This window comes from Hippopotamus amphibius, chromosome 5 (genome assembly GCF_030028045.1).
Source record: "Hippopotamus amphibius kiboko isolate mHipAmp2 chromosome 5, mHipAmp2.hap2, whole genome shotgun sequence".
In the NCBI taxonomy this organism is placed as follows: Eukaryota; Metazoa; Chordata; class Mammalia; order Artiodactyla; family Hippopotamidae; genus Hippopotamus; species Hippopotamus amphibius.
Window position 1 is genome coordinate 6,591,929 of NC_080190.1, and position 21,339 is coordinate 6,613,267.

The 21,339-nt window shown below is 41.9% G+C and overlaps 1 protein-coding gene across 6 annotated transcripts in view; it reads right to left on the minus strand.

Moving 5' to 3' along the window:
- Window positions 1–21,339, minus strand: part of FANK1 (fibronectin type III and ankyrin repeat domains 1) — a 102,573-nt gene that overhangs the window by 74,205 nt on the left and 7,029 nt on the right. Inside the window, exons 2-3 of one of the 6 annotated variants that reach the window (XM_057734168.1) lie at window positions 18,650–18,810; window positions 17,520–17,571 (exon numbers count right to left, since the gene is read on the minus strand). The exons of 2 other annotated variants lie outside the window; for them this stretch is intronic. The gene's annotated coding sequence lies outside the window, so the exon portion shown is untranslated. Of the gene's footprint in view, window positions 1–17,519; window positions 17,575–18,649; window positions 18,811–21,339 lie in introns of all 6 variants that reach the window. 3 more of the 6 variants (XM_057734169.1, XM_057734171.1, XM_057734170.1) reach the window with 3 other exon arrangements.

Sequence of the window (21,339 nt, forward strand, 5' to 3'; positions counted from 1 at the left end):
CCTGCTCCAGGAGGATCCCACATGCCATGGAGCAACGAAGCCCGTGCACCACAACTACTGAACCTGCGCTCTAGAGCCCGTGAGCCACAACTATTGAGCCCATGTGCCACAACTACTGAAGCCCATACACCTAGAGCCCATGTTCCACAACAAGAGAAGCCACTGCAATGAGGAGCCTGCGCACCACAATGAAGAGTAGCCCCTGCTCGCCACAACTAGAGAAAGCCTGTGCACAGCAATGAAGACCCAGCACAGTCAATAAAATAAATTAAAAAAAAAAAAAGTTAAAGAATTGAAATCAAACAATTATGTTTTGTGATAAGAGAATTAAACTAGAAATCAATAGAAACATTTCTGGAATACCGCCAAATATGTGGAAATTAAACAGTATACTTTAAATGATCCATGGGTCAAAGAGGAAGTCTCAAGGAAAATTAGAAAATAGTTAACTGAATAAACATCAACTTATCCAAATTTCTCCTTAGAGGGAAATTCATAGCACTAAATTACATCATCAGAAAAGAAAAATATCAGGTCAATTATCTAAGCATCTGCTTTAAGAAAACAGATGAAGAACAGAATGAATTAATAAATCTAAATCAAGCAGTAGGAAGATTAAATATAAAGAGACTAAGCCAATAAAATTTAGAACAGAAAAGTCAATAGGAAAAAAATCAATGAAACCCGAAGCTTGTTCTTTGAAAAAAAAAAAAAATCAATAAAATAGAAAAACTTCTAGTCAGACTACACAAGAAAAAAGGGACAAACACAAATAACACCAGGAATGAAAACGGGAGCATTGTTACAGCCCCTACAGGCAGGAGGCTGTTAATGAGGGATGCTTAAAACAAAAACATTATGCTTATACATCCTACAAATCAGACTATACAGATCAACTTAGATCAACAAGTTACTGAAGGAAACCAGAACGTCACCTCAAAATTACTTTTGAGCTGAAGGCAATAAAGCAGCAGCACAGGCAGGAAAAGCTCTCTACCCTCCCCCATTTCTGCCTAAAGGTAGGATATATAAGTTATTTTACTGGAGAGAGACTTAGCCTAGAGATAGCACCAGAGGAATCTACGGATAAAACTTGCCCCGCTAAGCTGTCCTTTCATGTATTTATTTGCCTTACCATAGTTTGGTGCCCTTAGAAGCTGAAAACCGCTTTCCTTTCTCCTGTCATTTCTCTACAAAGGTACTGCTTTTTCTTGAGGATGCTACATCCACCAGAATTCAAAGCCACCGCTTAGAGTTACTTTTCACTGAAGTTTCTCCTGTGTGATGGACACTGTGCAAGTTAATAAACTTTTTCTCTTGTTAACCTCTCTGCTAAAGAGCCCCAGCTGGAAACTTAAGATGGATCAGATGAAGTTTGGCCTCCCCTACACTACCAAACTGAAGAATAGATCGTTTGAATACTCCTGTATCGTTAAAGAAACTGAAATGGTACAGCCACTTCAGAAAACAATTGGGCAGTTTCTTATAAAGTCAAGCATATACAGACAATGTGATCCAGCAATCCTACTGCTAGCTACTTACCCAAATGAAATGAAAACCTATGTTCACACAGACTTGGCAACATCACAGAGCTACACACCAAAAAGGATAATGTACTGTATGTAAATTTGAAAACAAAGTTTAAAGATGTCTTTGCAAACTAAAGCCAACAATATATAAAAAGGGTAAGATATGTTTTGTTTATACTAGAATGCTTTATTGATTTTAACAGGAAAAAAATAATTAAGATAATCAACACATTAGTAGATTAAAGGAGAAAAAAAACCTCAGATGCATAAAAGTACTTGTTAAAATTCAAAAACCATTCCATGATTTTTAGAAGTACTAAGCAAATTAGGAATAGAAAGGAACTCCCTTATTCTGATAAAGGAAATCAGAAATAACAGATACCATTCTTGATATGAAACCCTAAAAGTATTCTCTGAAATTGAAAAAACAAAGATGACCACTGTCAGCACTGCTGGTCAACATTTTACTGTGGGTCCTAGCCAGTGCAATAAGAAAAATAAATTAAAAATAAAAGAACTGTCAGTGAAGGAAAAAAAAACTCATTTATAGATGATGTGATTATGTACACCGATAATCTAAAAAAAAATCTATTGATATAGTGAGTTAGCTAGTCATACAACCGACAATTATATTTCATTATATAATTTACAAAGCACCAAAAATGCAGTGAACTTAGTAATAAATCTACAAAGCGTGTAGACCTTCATAGAGAAAGATCACATAATGTTAGAATGCAAAGACATAATCAATGGTGTGATAAATTCATGGATTGGAAGATTCCATACTGTAAAGTTCTCGCCAGAATGACCTATCCACTTAATACCAATGGAAATCCTTCGTCTCATTAAAATTTGTGTAAGTCCAAAAGGCCAAGAGCCGCCAAGATCAAAGGAGAGGAAGCAGGAGGTAGACACAAATGTTTTCAGAGTAATGAATGAAATAATTAGATAGTCAGTGAGGTCAGTGTGTGACATCACAAAAGAACAATAGGAGGCCTTTATAGCTATTCCAAGTTTGTGTTATAAAGGGATATAAACCCATATTAAGCCTCTTTTTTAAAAAAAGAGACCCTAACCAAAAAGCCTCACCTAATATCATAAAGGATTGGCCTACTGATAGATCTGAGTCCTGGCAACTGAGCTGCAAAACCAATGCTGCAAATTCCGTGTCCCCGCTGGTGTATCGGTGTCCCAGTGCCTGCTCCAGGTCAACAGCAGCCACAGTGGCTGAGCCCAAGCTCTGACACAGCCTTTATTTATGATCAGTGTTTTAACGGCACTTGGCAACCCTCCCCGTAAAGCACGCAGAGAAACAGCCACGTTTACGTGGTCTTCTGCCAAAAAAATTATCATTTCAGAGTGTCTGCACTTATTACCAGCACTACTCCGAAACAGCAAGTTTTCATTAGGAAAAGTTTTATCAAGAGAAACAGTTTCAGCGAAAGAGAAAAAAAAGTCCCTAAATTTCCTACTTAATAAACCTAGTGAATTGTGATGGGCAGTATCAATTCACTTAAACAGCTTACAAAGATGGCTATAAGAAAACACTTAATCCAGTGTCTCATCTCAAACTGAGCTAAATGTACCATCACAGTTCTGAAAGACTCAAACCAGCAATTTCAAGGTTTGGTCTCTATCTGAAATCCATAAAATTAAAAAGCAACATGCACAGGCTGAATGATTGCCAATTTCTCCTGCATTCTACATCATGGTTCTTCACTAGAGTCTGAAATTCCATTTTATGTTTGACAATGCTCTTCGGCAATGAGAAAAACAAATGAAGTCAAAAATAATTAAATGTTTAAAAGCCCAGTCATAGACAGTATAAGAGGCAGCAGTTGTCTAAGTCCATCTTCTTCCCCTGTATTATCTTACATGGTGTTGGTGTCACCTGAACTGAAAGGAACTAATACTGATCGTAGCATTAGCAAAATCTATATTCTGCTCATTGTGAAAAGTCACAGTACTTAAAATTCCAGAAGCACCAAAGGCAGGAACAAGTAAGTCATACACTTACTGGGCAGTGAAGTAAGGAATCAAGAATAAACAGCCCCAGGAGAATTCACACAATCACAAAAGTAAAATCACATAGCTTTGGGGTTTGGTTTAAAAGACAGGTCAGAAAGAAGAAACCAGAAAATATTGACACTCAGTGGAAAAACCCACTTGGAGGTTCGTGGCCAACCTCCGAGCATTTCATCATGCATGCAGGGCAAGGAGTCCACAGCAGCTGTGGGCAGGAGGCGGACCCAGGGTCACGGCAGGAGGAAGGAAGGGCACGAAAGGGCCCAGCAGAATCCCAGCCAGCTAAGGTCAGCGAGGGTCAGCTGGGGTTGTGCACCTTTGACCCGCTTCAAATCCCTCCTACCCCACAGAGAATCCACCTTTCTAAACATCACAGTTCACACGCCCCACAGTGGAGCAGCCACAGCCACCGTTAGCTTGAGGGGCTGGCTCGTCTTAACTGCTTTATGTAAATCCAAACATCAGGCGTGATTCCTCCCCTTGTTCCTCAAGGTCTCCCAGGCCAGTCATGGCAGAGTCAGAGGAGTGTTCTCACCTCCGGTGTTCTCTAGTGTTTGTTTATATTCGACAGTAAATAATTTCCTAGTTCATGATATGTTAGCTCCTTACTGAATATTCTGTGGCCACCAGTAGCGAACTCCTGGTTCTCTTCAGTGAACCAGGATTTAAATTTATGCAGTTCTCATGACTTCTGTTTCATCTCAAGACTTGAAAATTCCTTCCCTTTCCTATTGATTTACTTTTCAATGATACATAGACTTAAACCAGTCTCAGCTGTCTGTAGCTGATCTCTCATCAAACAACATACTTTTGTCCCCTTATTGTTACATTTTTAATTCTACTAGTTATTTTGGGGATTACCACTGAAATTCCTCTAGCTATCTGGAGAAGAGTGTGGTAGGACAGAAAGAGTACATGATTTAATGTTACCAAGGCCTAAGTCACACCAAGACCTTGCATATATAACTAGTCTCTCTGAGGGTCAGCTTCCCCATCTGCAAACTGGGAATGATATTTACTATGCAAGGTAGTTTTTATAATCAGTGGAAATGTATTGGATTGACCAAAAAGTTTGTTCTTTTCCATAAAATGGCTCTAGCAGCACTTAGTTGTCTTGAACTTCATTCAAAACAATTTTGTTAGACTGTATGTGACAGCTGTCATATCAGTATGCACTTAAAAAAGACTAATCAAAATTGGTGAATTTTTGTGTAGCCATTTTAATACTGATGATGGAAGAAAAAAGCAACATTTTCAGCATATTATGCTTTATTACTTCAAAGGTAAAAATGCAACGGAAGTACACGAAAAGATTTGTGCAATGTATGGAGAAGGTGCTGTGACTGAACATGTCAAAAGTGATTTGCAAAGTTTCTTGCTGGAGATTTCTTGCTTGATGATGCTCCACGGTCGGGTAGACCTGTTGGACGTTGATAGTGAGCAGATCGAGACATTAATTGAGAACAATCACCATCACACCACTCGGGAGATAGCCGACACACTCAAAATATCCAAATCAAGCACTGAAAATCATTTGTACCAGCTTGGTTATGTTAGTCACTTTGATGTTTGGGTTCCACATAAGTTAAGCAAAGAAAACCTTCTTGACCCTATTTCCGCACGTGATTCTCTACTGAAAGGTAAAAGAAACGTTCCATTTTTAAAACAAATTGTGACAGATGATGAAAAGTGGGTACTGTACAATAATGTGGAACAGAAGAGATCATGGGGCAAACGAGATGAACCACCACCAACCACACCAAAGGCCGGTCTTCATCTAAAGGTGGTAACGTTGTGTACACGGTGGGATAAGAAGAGAGTCCTCTATTATGACCTCCTTCTGGAAAACCAAATGATTAATTCCAACAAGTACTACTCCCAATTACACCAACTGAAAGTGGCACTTCATGAAAAGCATCCAGAATCAGTCAACAGAAAATGCATAATCTTCCATCAGGATAATTGCATGTTTCTTTAATGACTAGGCAAAAACTGTTGTAGCTTGGCTGGGAAGCTCTGATTCATCTGCTGTATTCACCAGACATTGCAACTTCGGATTTCCATTTATTTAGGTCGTTAAAAAATTCTCTTAGTGGAAAAAACTTCAGTTCCCTGGAGGACTGTAAAAGGCACCTGGAACAGTTCTTTGGTCAAAAAGATGAAAAGTTTTGGGAAGATGGAATTATGAAGTTGCCTGAAAAATGGCAGAAGGTAGTGGAACAAATGGGTGAATACGGTGTTCAATAAAGTTCTTGGTGAAAATGAAAATTGTGTCTTATTGTTACTTAAAAACCGAAGGTACTTTTTGGCCAACCCAATATATATAACGCACTTAGTATTTAGTTGGTGTTAAAATGGCAGATGTTTAAGAATCTTTATTCTGGTAAAAAACACTTATGACAAAGTTTACCATTTAAACCATTTTTATGTGGACATTCACATTGTGGTACAACCATCAGCGCTGCCCATCTCCAGAATGTGCATCATCGTAAACTAAAACCCTGTACCCATTCGTTCAACAGTTCCCTGTTCTCCCCGCCTTGGCCGCTGGCAACCACTGCTTCGCCTCGTCTCTATGAACTTGGCTACTCCAGTGAGCGGTGTGGAAATAAACTCCTAGGCCCAAAACAGAGCCACTCCTGCCAGGGTCCCAGGTCAGCAGAATGAACTTTCATGTTCCTGTAAATGTTCCCTTTGACCAGAAACACAGTGTATCCAGTTAGCCAGTCCAGCTCTGGGCTCAAAGTGATTTCATCACTGCTCGGTATTTCTAAAATAAGGTCGGATATGCACCCCCAGCCAGCCAGGCCCTGTCCCCACATTACTGCTTCCAGCTCCATAACCTGCGCTTGCCCAGCATCCCTGGGGAAGAGGGCTCCACTGTGTGTGAGGCACTGAAACCCCAATCCACGGATAGCCTTCTCTTGAATAAAGGACAAACTCATTACTAAGCTGTTATATTTTTGTCATTTGACAGTGGAATGCTACTGTATGTGTCCTTTTGTGACTGGCTTACTTCACTTGGCATAATGTTGTCAAGTTGTGTCTAAACAAAGTCCTACTGTAGAGCACAGGGAACTAGAGTCAATATCCTGTGATCAATCGTTAACAGGAAAGAATGTGAAAAACAATGCCTGCATATGTACAGCGGAATCACGTTGCTGTACAGCAGAAATGAATACAACATTGTGGATCAACGACACTTCAATAAAATAAAAAAAAATACAAAAAGTTGTAGTATGGGTCAGAATTCCTTGCCTTTTAAAGGCTGAGTAGTTTATTTTACCTGCTCATCTGTTAATGGACACTTGAGTCGATTCCATCTTTCAGCTATTATAAATAATGCAAATGGCAAGTGTTTTAAACACAGATTTTTTTATACCAAAAAATACAGATTAAGCAATCAAGACAGTTTGTCCCAGGCTCACAAAGGTTCTCTTTAGAGTATCTTCATAAACCTATCTGCAGGGAATACTAATAGCTCCTACTTTCTATGGATGGGAATCCTATTTAAGAGCTCTTTTTCATACTACCCAGAGAAGCAAAATGAGGCAAGAAAGAAACTGCTAACTCACAAACAGTGAATACAGTCTGCCAAGTTAATACATAGAGCAATCCAAAATTTGAGAATGCCAGTCAATTACAAGTTCTAGGCAGAAATCTGTGCTTCAGTGGAAAACTACGCATTGTTCAGATCACACCCTTTCAGGCTTCCCAGTTTAGCACTGCATTGCCTTTCACCTATTTTGTGTGTTAAGTTGAAAAGAACAGGCGGCAATGCAAACAATTCTGGTCTATGGACATGCAAATGACCTGTCCCCAGGAGGAGCAACCCTCCCTCCCTCCACAGGGCAAAGCCATTTTGGCATCACTTTCAAGTTTATTTCAATATTTCTGATCTACAGGTATCTGTCCTTGGGATCCCCTTTGCATTGGTTATAACATCTTACTGGTTATTTCATCAATAAAAATATTTAATGTGTATTTTTATACCTATTTGAGTCATAACTTTACAATTTTTTGCAAAATTATTCCTTAACAAATATAAGTAACGTTTATGGGTAAGTTAATTCCATGCTACTCAAAATACGGCCTGTGGAAGGGCAGCCTGGGCAGCCCCTAGGATGCTTTTGTTAGAAATGCAGAAAGTTGGGTCTCATAAGAAGCACTGAATTTTAACAGGACCTCCTTCAAGGACACGTTGAAGTTAGGGCCACAGTAGGTTAACACCCATCACTCACTGAGCCCACCCCCACCCCGCCTGGCCTGGGAGGACTGGCTCTGCCAGCCACAGCCTTTCTGCCCCAGGGGTTTTCCAGCTGCTTCCGGCCTTCCTGGCTCCCTCTCAGCAAGCCTCCCTCTGAGTGGAGGCAAACTCTTTGCCAGAAGTGCTCTCACTTTTCACCTCCACGCCCAGCCCAACCCAGGAGCCACAGATCACACTTCTGATCACCACAATCCACCTCCCCGCCCTCCCACAGTGACTCGAACCTTCAGGAGGTGGAAGTGAGCTCCCAGAGACAAAAACCAGGCCTCAGATCCTCCACTTCCCACCCTCCTAAATTTGTTCCTGGGGGCGGGGGAGGGAGGGATGGTCTTGGATATTACCGAGGTTGTGACCTGTCAAAACTCAACCACACCTGACAAAAATCTTGTTCCTTAGATTTCTCTTTTTAGGAAGAAAATTTTTCTCTCCTTAGGAGAGAAATAGTGAAGATGGTTAAGAAACACAGCCTGAAATCAGCATTTTCTCTATAGGGTTTCTCCATCTTTGTGTTTCAATGCTGCCTACATTTTCATGGCTTCCATTTTCTTATTCAACCAGTACTTGGGTGTCTACCAGGTATCTGCCCTGTGAACACAGGGGTGACATGGGTGAGCGGGCAGGGCTGGGTCCTGTCCTCACGGGGCTTACAGTCTAGCTGAGGATGAGTGTGGAGTGTGGAACTTATCACATAAAGAAACTACTCAGGGGCTTCCTAGGTGGCACAGTGGTTAAGAATCCGCCTGCCAATGCAGGGGACACGGGTTCGATCCCTGCTTCAGGAAGATCCCACATGCTGCGGAGCAACTAAGCCCGTGCGCCACAACTATTGAGCCTGTGCTTTAGAGCCCGTGAGCCACAACTATTGAGCCCAAGTGCTGCAACTACTGAAGCCCACACGCCTAGAGCCTGTGCTCCATGAGAAGCCACGACAGTGAGTAGCCCCTGCTCACTGCAACTAAAGAAAGCCCGCGCACAGCAACAAAGACCCAACACAGCCAATAAATTAAAAAAAAAACAAAACTACTCAGATTTTTAAAAAATATAAAAAGAGAGATGCACAAAGAAGCTTTAGAAAGTGAGGGAAAAGTAATGCAAACTTAGTATGTGACATCTTAAGTGAAGACGGTTACATAGTCTGTTTGGGGTGGGGGGGTGGGGACGAGCAGTGGGGAGGAACTACTGTCCACAGAAGTTATTTTCCTGAGGGAAAGAGAGTAGTGTCCCGTACTGTCATGGGTATTAGGGAGTTTAGAAATAATCGTGCTAATGGTAACTTAAGGGATAGAAAATATTTGAACAATTATAATAAGAGCTGGCTTCAGGTAGAGATAGCCCCTGCTACCCACTGCTCTGTGGAAAGATGGACTGCCCCCACTCCACCCACAAACTCCCTCTTTTGCTGGTTCTTCTTAGACACCCTTTCATTTGCCTGATGAGTCTGGGTTTACATTATTTGTTTTCTTCCAGATCTGTTTCATAGTTTATGTCAAGTTTTTTGTGTGTGAACTGCATGGTCATTAACAAGCCAGGCACCACAATGGTGGACACAGTTCACACACTGTCTCATTTAACCTTCACAGGAATCTTGCAGGGTCGGACTCACCATCACCCTGAGACATGGCAAGCGGGAAACATCCCAAATCCCACAGCCAGTAACCAGTAACCCAGGCTTGACCACCTCCCGTACCCATCCGTGCTGCCCTGCCTTACTGAGCTGCTGGCACTCACGATTTGCTTTTAATCTAGAATTAACTCGAAAGTAAAACAGTTGCCATTTGGAAGTCGTGGTGGCAATGGCTATTATGAGCTGAGAAAATTTTAAGAGAAAACAGCCGTGGCAAACTAGCCTGACTCAGGCTAAGTCACCTGTAATCAAGTTACCACCTGACAATTGATTAGCCAATGGAGCACCTGCAGAGCCAGGCCTTTGGACAGCCTCTGTTTCACGGGGGTGCCCTCCTTCTGGCAGACACTGAGAGACTCAAGTTCAGGTGTCTTGCAGAATAAGCACCAATGAAAATGTGGATGTGTGATCAGAAAAGAAAAAAAGAGAATCACTGGTCTACCTTTAAAATCATTTGTTGGGTATTTCTGTCAATAATTACCTATTCAGAATAGCAAAGAGGCAGAAGGTACACGTTTCTCTTGAAAGGTTTCACTGTTTTGTATCCTTTTTCCTTTCCAAGAAACAAAAAAATTTGATATTTGGGCTCATTGTCAGATTTTGTTTTGTCCTTCCGTGATTTATTACATTTGATTCACTAAGTTTTGCCATTTCTTGGAAGTTTTGAAAATCCTAAACTCTAACATTGGTTCACACTGGAGCTGAACACTCCGTATTAAATGGATAAACAAAAATTTCAGCTAACAGCTCAAGTTACTAACGGGGAGATTTCTCAGATCAGAACCCTCACTGTAACATTTTTTATTAAATTTCAAACCAACCAGGCTACATTATAAACAAAAGCAACTAACTTAAGTCTCCAATGTTTCTAAGAAGGTGATAGCTTTCCTTTCCCTGAAGTTTCAAGATCTCAAAAAAGTAAATAAAGATGCTGCAAACTGGAAAAAAAAAATGTTTTTTACAAAGATGCCGGCAGTGCAAGGAAGAAAGCCTGAGGAATGGAGTACAGCTCAGCCGCAAGCGAAGGGAAGAGGAGGAAGGTGGCAGAAGTTTCCATTTATTTGCTTCACTAGAAAAGCACTTGAGTTACAGTTTCTGGGGCACCTGTTAGTCCTTGAACAGGGCACAACAAACAGTTTTATCTCCCTGCAAACAATCGCCAAGGACTGGCGAGGAGCCTAAATTGTGTTGACCTTAGAGGGAAAGGTCTGCAGTCAGAGGCAGGGTGTGGCCACACACGATCCCACCCCATGTCGATGAAACTGCAGAGGTGATCCCACGTTGCCAGGCAGCCGCTTCTTAAACTCTTCACTTATCAATGACTGCCATTAGGGTATTTTAGTCCAAAACAGACATTTTGTTTTCTAAATGGAACTTGATGGACAGAGATGGATGAGACAGGTTCTGCCTCACACTTCTTACCCGTGTCTCTGGATACTTGTTTCCATGAGGAGACCCCAGCTCATGTCGGGTAGTACGAGGGACACAGGCAAACAATGGACGATAAAATAGAAACAAGCGCCTACTCCTAACTCTGAAGGACATTCCACGCATGTTGTGCAGATGAGGAAACGTTAACAGGTCATTCTAGGACGGTAGGGTTTTTCACTAGCAGAATGGTAAAAACGCAGACGTTTGCTAACACACGTGTTGGGGAGGTTGTGGAAAAGGAGAGACATATAATGCTGTTAGAAATGTAAACTGGCATAAGCCCTACGGAGGCTGTTAACACTGCCTTTGACCCGGCAATTCCACTCCTAGATATTTATTCTACAAATATACTAGCACAAATGCAAAATGTCAGGTACACAATGTTATTTAGTGCAATTTTGTTTACAGTGGTTGGTAATAAAAGCTGTACTGGTCTCCTATGGCTGCTGTAACCAACTCCCTCAAATACAGTAGCTTAAAACAAGACAAATGTATTATCTTACAGTTCTGGAGGTCAGAAGTCCAAAATGAGTCTCGCCCAACGAAAACAGAAGGCTTGTTCTTTCTGAAGGTTCTAGGGAGAGTCCATCTCCAAGTCTTTTCCAGCTTCTAGAGGCTTCCCACATTCCCTGGTTCCTGACCTGGTATCACTCCAACCTCCACTTCCATCCTCCACTTCCATCCTCACATCATCTTCCGACGTCTGACATTTCTCCTTCTCTCTTATAAGGACCTTTGTGGGTGATTACATTGGGCCCACCTGGATAATACAGGCTAATCTTCCCATTTTACTGTTCTTAACTTAATACACCTGCAAAGCCCCGTTTGCTATGGGCGGTAACATTCACAGGTTTGGGGGATTAGGATACAGTGGCCTATCACGATAGCAAAAGGCTGGAAACAAACTAATGTCCATCAGTAGTGGAGTGGTTACATAAATTAGGTAAGTTCATACAACAGAATACTATACGGTTGTTTAAAAAATGAAAAACTCATTATGGACTAAACAGAAAGCTCTCCAAAATATGTTAGGTGAAAAAAACCAAAGTACAGAAGAGAGAGAGGAACGCAGTATATATAATTTGCTTGTGTATATAATGTTTAAACTGTCTCTGGAATGATATATCAGAAACTAACAATGGTGGTTGCCTACAGGGCAGGAACTGGGGGACAGTGTTACAGAAAGAGGAGAATTTTTACTATGTACTCTTCTATAACTTTGGAATTTGAAACTTGTAACTATATTACTTATCCCAAAAGTAAAATAATAAACTCTAGAAATAATGAAAAGAAGCAAAGTGCAAAAGGAGTTCTAGTTGGGAGAGATCAGCACAGGCTAGAATCAGAAAGGCCAGGGTTACAGTAACAGATACAAGATGGTGTCTGATTCCAAGGCTGCATGACACATTACTCCAAAATTTAGTGGTTTAAAAACACAATTACCCATTATCTCACAGTGTTTGAGGGTCAGGAACCTGGGAATGGCTTAGCTGGGTAGACGTGGCTCAGAGTCTTCCTGTGAGGTTGCTGTCAAGTTGTCAGCCAGGGCTGCCCTCATGCAACACTCACCTGAGCTTGGAGACTCTGCCCGCAAGCTCGCTCACTGAGTTGTTGGCAGGAGTCAGTCCTCACTGGTTCGTGGCCAGAGGCCTCTGTTTCTTACCATGCAAGCCATTCCACAGGATGCTTGAGTGGGTTCACGTCACGGCAAGTGGCAGGTGGTCGGAAAAAGAGAGAGTAAGAAAGAGAAAGAAGGAGAGGCTGAAGATGAGCCTGAGGAGAAGCCCTGGTGCTCACAACCTGACTGAGGGAGTGGCATCAGGACTCCTGCCGCACAGGCCAACCTTGGCACAATGAGGTGGGGGACCAGGGTGGGAACACTGGAGAAGGGAGGCATTCTGGGGGGCATCTCAGAGGCTGGCTACCCGTGGAGACGGTGGAGAGCAGTGGAGGGCAGGGTACCAGGTGAAGGAATAAACATGTGAATGACTGGCGTGGGTGTGGAAGGCAGCAAGGAGACAGACCTAATTAGAGTCGTAAGTGTACACTGGGAAGCAATGAAAAAAGATATGGAGAGTGGGGTTTGGCCCAATTACAAACCACAGGTTCACTGTTGTTGCCACGCTCAAATCTGTGCCCGGCACCTAAGCTGAAAAACACTATCTTATCCCACTGGGAAATTATTTCTTGCATGTCAGGTTCTCTCCTCTGCTAGCAGATGATGTCTTAGAGAAGAGGGGCGTGCCTTTCATGTCCATGCTCCCTGCCGCCCTGACACCCCACACCTACAATGGTAGGAAGCACCAAGCTGTGGTTTAAGCAATGAGAACTGACCGGCACTTTTCAGCACACTCCTGACAGTCTGGAGAAACTAGTTTTTCTCTTCCTAACTGAGATTCCCCAACTCGTAATTCCCTTGCGTTCCAGAAAGTTAGTCTCTTCCTTTTCAGCGGCAGCAGTGACACTGTATCAAAATAGAATACAGAACCGGTATCATGTGCCTCCCAACATGAGGCAATGGAAGGGACACCACATCAGTGTAATGTCACATTCCCCGTGAAAATATCTGACTTAAAACATCTTGAGGCAACAATCAGACAAATCTAGCCTGGAACATTCTATAAAGACAGCTGGCCACTTCAAAACTGTCAGTGTCATGAAAGAAAAAAAAATACGGGAGACTGTTCTAAATTGAAGAAGACTAAAGGCATAGGACAGTTACATGCAGTATATAATTCTGGATCAGGTCCTGGTCACTTGAAAAGAAAAAAAGACCACCATAAAGGACATTATTAAGGCAATTGAGAAAATATGAATAGGGAGCACATATTAGATATTATTACCATATTAACATCAAGTTTGGAGGATGTATTAATTGTACTGTGACTACATAGGAGAAGGTCCTAGTTCTTAGGAGAAACATGCTGACGTGTTCAAGACTGAAGCGTTGTGATATGTGCAATTGCTTCCAGGTGGTTCAGCAAAAGGGTGTGTGTGTGTGTGTGTGTGTGTGTGTGTGTGTGTGTGTGTGTGTCCAGGAAGTGGGGGTGGGGAGAGGGAGAGTGAGAGAGAATGAGAATAAGAGAGAGAGAGAGCTGGAAAGAGAAATCTAGCGTAGCAAAATGTAAACAATCAAATCTCCATGAAGGGAATCAAAATATTCATTGTATGACTTTGAACTGTTCTATAGTTGTGAAAATTTTCAAAATGAAAAGTATATATATATGTCTCTCTGTGTATATATAGTATATATTTACAATAGGAAGCATAAGTTAAGACAAGCTGCACATTCATGTAGATACAGAGCACAAAGGGATGAACGCCAATCTTGAACAGCAATTGTTATTCCTTTAAAGATCTGAAAAGCCCACCTCGTAATTCATCCTGGGGTGCTCTACTAACCTCCAGACATACCACCATTGAGCACCTGAGCCTTGGAAGGCAGGATGTAGACCTTATTATTTATCCCATCAGAACAAGTGATACACAACCTTCTGTGAAGCTGACATGTTCCAAATACTCAAAGTTTGAAGCTCACTTGAATCACACAGTTGCTGAACTAAACCAGGAAGTTGTGTCCTGAACTTTGTCACATTCAGTCTTTAATGGTGAAAGAGACAAAGCTGGCTTTAAGTACACTGTGTCAGGCTGTGCTACCGCAGCTCTGATGCCCAGGACAGCCTCCTTCTTAGGATTATGTAGTTAACTGAATTACAAGTTATTTTTCCCTTACTCACCAAAAAGCGAGAATTCTGTGGCTACCTCATGTCTTAGACTTCATTGTGCCTGACTAAATTCATCATCTTAATCTGTATAAAAGCTTTCTTAAAGTTCAATTTGACTCTCTCACCTTGGAGGACAAGAAAGCGGGTACAAGTACAGAGGATTTCCTAGAGAGCACTGCCATGATGATTTTATTCTGAGAAATGCGAAGAAAGGAGACTTGTTAATAAATTTTGTTCAGATATTGAATACCTTTAGGTTTGAAATGCTCTCAATAAAAGAATAAGAGGTAATTTCACGCTGGTCAGCAAGACCTGACTGCAGTAGTGCTTTGATTTTAGCAGTCCTCGTCTCTGTCACCTTAAGCAAGATAAAGCAGTTGAGTCATTAAAACAAAAATGGTCCCTGCTTCTCTGAATAGATCTTAGAAGTAACTCAATGAAGAGTCCGCCCTGCTTCTATGGTAACAGTTTTGGAGGAGCTGATCAACGAGAAACAGGCCTCCCTCTAACGAAGCACAGCAACAAACAGAAGACCCACTGGACACAGTATAGAACCACCGTGGTTTTGCATGGTCACCTCGGCTGACGACGCCCTGACATTCACCCAGACCCTCGCAGCCTTCCCTGCACATGAGCTGTCATAGACATCCCTCCCCTCCATCCTTCATGATGGGGTAGGCATCCGATACAACTGGTCTAATAAGAATCCTGCCCTTGGATTTTTATAATTCAAGTTAAGAAAGAAAAGTCAGTCTCTCCTTGGGCAGTTGAAACTGATGATATATAGTTGGGAGCTAGTGGTGTCCTTATCCCAAAATATACACAGATTAGAGAGGAAGCCAGTCAACAGGAAAAGAAAGAAAAGACCACCATCATCTGAGTAGATTCAAGAAGGCTGAAGTAACACCTTTAGCCAATTCAGGGGATATCCTGAACACATTCTAAACCAAATTAATAGATAAAATATTATAACATAGCAGAGACTACCTTCCCCTGGAGAAATTATTCCATTAGTTATCTTTGGCCTTTATTTTTGATATGTAGAATTTTTCAACCATCAAAAGTGCTTTCTATGCAATGTACATAAAATAGTTATAACAGTTTCTTTTAATCTTCAAGGATTTAGCACAAAAATATCATCTACTGAAGTTTAAAGTTATCTTTATTAACTAGGACTTCTGCAATCTGATCACAAACTAGAAGACATGGATATCACATATAAAATTTACTCATTTTTTTCACTTGCGAAATACATATTGAATGATTAAAAGATAGGAAATGCTGCTGGATTAATACATGAAAATTTTTACATAGGTTTTCAGATCTTAAAAAAAATACAAGGCTATGAAAAAGTTATTGAAAGCTCTGATTAATTCTTCTGCATTAAATGTCTTTAAGGATCTTCTGGGGCTTCCCAGGTGGCACAGTGGTTAAGAATCCGCTTGCCAATGCAGGGGACACGGGTTCGAGCCCTGGCCTGGGAAGATCCCACATGCCGCTGAGCAACTAAGCCCGTGCGCCACAACTACGGAGCCTGTGCTCTAGAGCCCGTGAACCACAACTATTGAGCCCATGTACCACAACTACTGAAGCCTGTGCACCTACAGCCTGTGCTCCACAACAAGAGAAGCCAATACAATGAGGAGCCCAAGCACGGCAATGAAGAGTAGGCCCTGCTCTCCACAACTAGAGAAAGCCCACAATGAAGCAATGAAGACCCAATGCAGCCAAAAAATAAATAAATTAAAAAAAAAGATCTTCTGTTAAAATTTTAAATACTAATTTCAGCTTCCAGCAGGTATCACACTAATACTTCCACAGAGAACAAAAACTGGATAATATATAAAAAAAACCCCCAGCTGTATGAAGGCATCAAGGTCCAAAAATGTAGACAAGACTTGGGCCCAAGGTCCCAGAAAGAAGAAAAAGAGCACTGAAGCTGGCCCCACATTTCCCCTCCACTGGCCCTTGGGGAATCTGCTGGGGCAAGACAAGGAGAACATGGTATCATAGAGCTTGCAACAGCCACACAAAAACACTGGAGTTGAAGACTGCCAAAACAACCAAGGCTTAAGGGGCCAAGATCTTAGCGAAAAAGTGACACAGAAAAATGAACCCAGCGATTCCTCCTTAAGCAATTTGCTGACACAGATAAGCAGAGATTGTGGCAATATCATGGTGCTAGGGATTGTGGGAAGACATTCAGGAGCCTTTCTGAAACCTTGAAAATGTTAAAGTATGTGGGCCGAGCGATGGGATTCAGAATGTCCTGCTTGAGCAGCGGAGGAGCTGAGGATGCCGGGCGTGGAGACTATGGGGGCATAGGCAGAGGGTTGGCCGTCTCTAGGGGCGCAGCCCCTTTCTCACTGCACACCTCATATCACCCTGTTTGGCCCTGAAGGATGGCTGGTTAGCCAAAGACAGGTAAGATTTCTCAGAGGAGGAACAACCTAAGACAGGCACAGCCGCAGAGGGGCCAACAGGGGTAGGGCACAGACCCTTCCTCATATCACCCTGTTTGGCCCTGGAGGATGACTGGTTAGCCAGAGACGGGTAAGATTCCTCAAGGGAGGAACAACCTAAGACAGGCACAGTCTCAGAGGGGCCAACAGGGGTGGGGCACAGACCCCTAATCCATCTGAGAGAGGTCTCCTGCCCCCAGGGCTGTTTTGCTCTCCACGCCCAGCTCAGATCCACACCTGCTCAAATCAGGCCCAGGAGGCAAACAAAGATCATTGCCCCAGTCATGTGAAGCCTATGATTGTTTATAGGATTAACCTGGGAGTGTTAGCCAAATAAAAGCAACGTGGGATGAATCGGCGAGGCTCTTGATTCTAGAGGTCTTGAGTCTCCCGGTCCCATCTTTCTCTTCAGTCTGTGTCTGTGTTTTCTTCAAGCTTGTGGCACCCGTCACTCACCTCGAGTCGCTGAGCTGGTCTCGGCAAGGGATCAAAAAATGAGATGCAAGGCCTGCTGAAAAGGAAAGTCATGAGCGAAAACCTCAGGTTTTCAGCTAATCTCCCCAAAATGGCTGGCTACATCCTAAGAATGAGAGTGAACTGAAAACAGGCCACCCTCAACTAAAGTAAGGTGATTTATTTGTACCCTAAATGCCAACCAAAAGTAAGTAAAATCCTTTATGGATGATATCTACCAAAACCTTTATGATTTTTTACAAACAATGTTGAGCATTCAATCAAAAATTACCAGGAATGGCAGGATACGTGACCAAAGGACTGAAAACTAAGAACAAACACAGAAAAGAAAAACAAACCTGCAAGTGATTCCGGTATTGAAATGATCAGATATGAACTTTAAAGTAGCTGGCAACACTATGAGACTCAGACTTTAAAATACTTAGTGGCAGTCTGTTTCTTGATCTGGGTGCTAGTAACAGAGTGTGTTTACTTTGTGTTAAGTCATCAACCTGGAGATGTAATATTGTGTACTTTCTTATACTTCAATACAACTTTACAAAAAAAAGAAACTTGTGGAATGCAGCTAAATTTGGGCTCAGAGGGAAATTCATAGTGTCTTAAATGAATTTACTTGAAAAAGAAGGCTGAAAGCAATGGTGTAAGCAACTATCTCAAAAAACTTTTTAAAAAGAATAGCAAATTTAAATGATGGAGATAAAGATACAAGCAGAAATCAATGAAATAGAAAGTAAATGCATAATGGAGAAAATATAAATAGAAAAATATAAATAGAAAAAATATGAAAATAAATATGAGATACAAAAAGCTTTTAAAAAGAATAATACAATTGATAATTTCTGTGGTATCCAGCCTCCAAGATGGCCCCCAGTGATTCTCACCTCCTGCTATTTGTGCCCTTGTATAGTCCCCTCTCATAGTGAATAGGGCTGACCTGTTATGAAGACAATAATGCAGCTAATAGAGCGTGGTACCCTGGGCTAGACTATAAAAGACACTGCAGCTTCCACCTTGCTCTCTCTTAGATCATTCACTCTGGGTGAAAGCAGCTACCATTTGCTGTTGTGAGGACACTCCAGCAACTCTATAGAGAAGTTAATGTGCTCAGTTACCGAGGTCTCCTGCTGACAGCCAGCACCACCTTGGCATCCATGTTGAGTGTGCCATCTTGCAATCAGGCCCTCCAGCCTCAGTCCAGCCTTCAGGTGGCTGCATCCCTGGCCAACATATTACAGTCCAAGACAGCACCCCCAGCTAAGGTACTGCTGAAATCCTGACCCACAGAAACGGTATGAGATAATACATTAGTTTTTGTATTGCTGCATAACAAATTACCACATGTGAACATTTTAAGAAAACATGCATTTATTATCCCACATTTTCTACAAGCCAAGAATCTGAGCACAGCTCAAGTGGGTTCTCTGTCAGGGTGTCAGCTGGGCTAAATTCTTATTTGGAGGCATTCGGGGAAGAATCTACCTTTAAGCTCATTCAGGTTGTTGACAGAAGTCATTTCCTTATGTTTGTATGGTTGGCTACCCAGGCTTTTCACTGGCTGTGGACTGGATGCCAACCTCAGGTCCTAGAGGCCACCTGTAGTGGACGTATTCAGCATGGCTGCTCACTTCATCAAACCAGCAAGGGGAGGGTCTCCAGTGCATGCTGGCAAGATGCAGTCTAATTTATGTGTATATTCTCTCTCTCTCTCCTCTCTGTATATATAAGTGAAGACATTATGTTGCGGGTAATCTGTTATGCAGTGTTAGGTAACTAATAAAAGTCTCTAGTAAAAATGATCAAGAAAAAGAGAGATAAAGCACAAATTAACAATATAAAGAATGAAAAGGGTTATCACTACGGATCCCACAGACACTACAAAGATAATTTATTATAAGCAAACTTATGGCAATAAATTAGATACTTTAGATAAAAAGGACTGTCTTTGAAACAAAGAGATGGAACTATATGTACCCTACATCTATTAAGTAAATAGCATTCACAATTAAAAACTTTCCCACAAAGAAAACCCCAGTTACAGATGGTTTCACTTGGTATATTCTTCAATTTAAGGGAGCAATAACACCGACATTACAAAAAACTTTATAAGAGAGTAAAAACAGAAAGAGAACGAAAGTAGAGGGAATACATCCTCTATCCTTGAAATTAAGCTCATTTTTTGAGATTAAGGTAAACCTGATACTGAAACTAGACTAAGAAACTACAAAACGTAAAGCCACAGGTGACCCACTCACATGAACACAAGCTCAGAAGTCCTTTTAAGAAACAGAACATTAAATTCAGCACTCCGTTCCCCACACAGAACCCCATCACCACATGCGGTTTATCCCATCAATGCAAGGTTACTTTGACATTTGAAAAACAATCAATTAAATCACATTAGCAGAAAAAAAGGAAATATCGATCATTTCACTAAATGCAGAAAAGCATTTGATGAATTTAACACTCCTTCACGAATGAAAATAAATAAATAATACTGTGGCAAATTAGGACGTGAAAGGAACTTCCTCAATCTGATAAATGGCCTGAAGGCTTTGGTGGCTTTGTGCTGGGCCAATCTAGCTACACTGAAGATTCCCCCAGAACGCCCTGCCCTGATCGGTTCCGGGTCACGCGTGTGGGCTCTAGCAGTGGGGGTGAAGCAGCATTTCCCACTTTGTTTCCTACCCTCTCGAGGGCGGTACAGGGCACCAGGCTCCTGTGGCTGTTCACCGACTGCTCATGTTGGTGGTGGGAAGCCACAGCTGAACCTTCCCCAGGTCTCCTCCTTCCAGTCTGCAGAGCGCTGTGCCGGGCACGTGCAGGGCTCCTCGGGGATGGCCCCCAGTTCTCCGGCAGGTCACGCACATCACGGATGTCGGGGGTGGTGAGACAGATGTGGGCTCCAGCTTATCCCTGCAGGCTCCGGTTTGCCTTGGCAGGTTCCAATCTGTCCTCACTTTCCCCACCTTCGCATCCAGGTTTCCTTCCCGACCACCCACCCAGCCAACGTGGAGCACCTTCAGGCCCAGCGTGAGTCACAGAGACAGCAGCTTGCACTGACATCTCCATCAGCTCCCACAATTACACAAAGTCTAATCCCTATTCTAGACCCCTTATCCTGTATCACTCACAGTGGTCCTGCTTTTCTGATTAAACCCTAATTGATACAAATATTAACACAAAAATGGGACCCAGAGAACAGAACCTTTAGGGTTTGTTTTCTGAATTGATATTGGATTATCTGGGATTGTTTCTTCAATCTGATTCGATTTAAAGACATCGATGACCCCCAGTGGTAAAGGGACACTGGTAGTCCGTTGCTCACAGTGGCAAAAAAAGTTACTTAAAATATAAACCAGATACCTATAATCAAATCCTGTATAAGGCAAGGCTCAGGATAACCAAATAGTTGCTGTCTTAGAACTCTTTAGTTAAAGTAATTAGTATAACCAGGCTAGTTTCTTTCCCCTACTCTAGAGAGCTCCAGGAAAGAAAATGATGTCCTCACAGCTTTTCCCCCCAGCTTTATTGAGATATACCAGACACATAATATTGTGTAAGTTTAAGATATACAACCTTATGATTTGATATACTTACAAACTGTGAAACAATTACCATGATAGGTTGAGTGATACCTCTCTCACCTCACATAATTACCTTCTGTCTGCATGTGATGAGAACATTTGAGACCTATTCTCTCAGCAACTTTCGAATTTACAGTACAGTATTGTTAACTATAGTCACCACATACATTATATCCCCAGAATTAATTCCACTTCTAACTTGAAGTGTGTATTCTTTG